Here is a 2,135-nt window from a genome sequence, read left to right as displayed (position 1 = left end):
CACATTTGTATCACTAATCAAACAAAGGTTTATTGTATTGATTAGCTCCCACTAATTTTAACATATATTATGTCCCCCATACATAAAATACGATTTATAACAAATATAAATTTTAGTGGTTCAAGATCCAAGTCTATATTATTGCAGCCCCTGTTTTGGCTGATCACTACAATAATATCACAAGGTAGACCTCCAAGCCAATTGCAACAACTATTTTGCAATTCTTGGTTTATTAATCCAATTAATATGCATCCATAAACTATTTTGGTCGCTTTGGCGTCACTAAACAATTTAAGCAAGTCAACCCCATCACATGATGCCAACCATGCATCTATGAATGAGCCTAGGCCTTGTAGATTTAGAGTAAACACTTTGGCGTAAAACTCGTGGTCGAAAAGGCTAGGAACATCAAACAATTATGATGAACGATGCGTTTGTTTCAAAAATAAGTCTTATATTTTATGGGGAAAAGTGTGATACTAGTTTTGTAAATATAATATCTAATATTAAATTTCAAACAATTACTGGGCGCCGCCTACCCAGACGCCGCCTACCCAGACATTATATAACACGGACTACACATACTGGGCGCCGCCTACCCAGACATAATATAACACGGTCTCTAACTACTATAGTTAAAATAAATAAGCATAAATCAAATAGCATACTTATCACATAGAATATCAAATAATGCTCAACAAATAAAATCAAATTTTATTTTCTAATTAAATGTGGATTTAATAAATTATACTAATTCAAAATTAATATTGAAATAAATTTATCAATCCAATTAATAAATATATAACTGAAACTATAGTTCAGTAGTCTAACTAATGAATTATTTCATGTAACTGGAATTATTAAGTTACATATGGAAGAGAAAATTGGGCCCAACCATTTCTTTAATTATAGGCCCAGTTCCAAAAGTATATTTGCAAAGCCCAATTTCCAAAAGTAACGTAACCTAACCATTACTCCCCACCATCAGCTGTCATTAATTCATCTTCTCCTCCAAGAGTCAAGATGATGAACAACCACAGCCTCCGACTTTCTTGTAACAGAAAACCAACCGCCGCCTCTAAGGAGCAGCCAGACTCGTCCGAAAGATGGTCGAGCCTCGTGCTTCCACTGACGCCAAGCGCCATGCCTTCTCTGCCCCTCGCTGCACGCGCCTTCGCCGGCGATTCAATTCCCAGTGAGTTTGATGGAGATAGGTGGATTTCTAAAATCCATTATTTTCTTTCATAATCCGAAACCCGTTTTGCTTCAAAAACAAATTTTGATTTTAAAACATCAATTTTACTTTTGGTTTTAAGAAAGGTTTTCGCAAATTCTGATTGAAATCTAATTTCAAATTTCCAACTTGAAATCTAAAATAATTCAAAATTATCCCAATTACATTATCACAAATAATCCACAAATAATTCGCAAACAAAATAATTATGAATCGAGCCCTAAGCTCTGATACCATTGTTAGTAATTGTTGTATTCATGTAATGAGCGAAGCAAAAATTGCATACAAGAATAACAGATGTTAATTCATAATCATATTGCAAGTTGAGCATGTAAAACACAACGGAGCTAAATCATCTTACTTGTTGTGTTGTTTTCTTCTACGATTGAATCCTGCAAGTTGAATCCACTACTATCTAGGTCCACGTGCAATCCAGTCCGATGAAGGAATTATCCTGGTACAATTGCTCCGTAAAAGAATGCTAGGTCTCTATTTACGTATTTTCTCACTAGGGTTCCATGATTGTTGGGCTTATGGACTAATATAATTGTAAATCAACTATAATTACTTAACCCATATTAATCTAATTTTAGCCCATTTCCTTTCCTTTTAATGTATGATTCTAGCTCATTTCCTTTCAATATTAATAAAGAATAAAAGAATTTAGCAGAACACATAAGCTATATAGAATCAAAACAATATGTAAATGGATTAATAGAATAAAAGATGGGCGGCGGTGGAGGTGGAGGTGGAGGTGGAGGATTAAATGAATAATTTATGAAATGCTTGCTTCAGTTTAACCTGTTCTGCATTTTGACACAACATGGGGTGTTGTAGTTAAAAACCACAGCAGAAGATCCCCCACAGTTGTTGAAAAGTAAATGAATGGAAATCATTAGCC

The 2,135-nt window shown here is 34.3% G+C and overlaps 1 long non-coding RNA gene across 1 annotated transcript; it reads left to right on the top strand.

The window, feature by feature from the left end:
* Positions 1–919: 919 nt before the first annotated feature.
* LOC121800226 lies at positions 920–1,847 on the top strand. The gene is made up of 2 exons (XR_006050456.1): positions 920–1,195; positions 1,654–1,847. It is a non-coding gene; the product is annotated as an uncharacterized LOC121800226 (long non-coding RNA).
* The last annotated feature ends 288 nt before the right edge of the window (positions 1,848–2,135 follow it).

This window comes from Salvia splendens, chromosome 4, assembly GCF_004379255.2.
Source record: "Salvia splendens isolate huo1 chromosome 4, SspV2, whole genome shotgun sequence".
NCBI lineage: Eukaryota > Viridiplantae > Streptophyta > Magnoliopsida > Lamiales > Lamiaceae > Salvia > Salvia splendens.
This window is presented reverse-complemented; position numbering and strand designations above follow the sequence as displayed.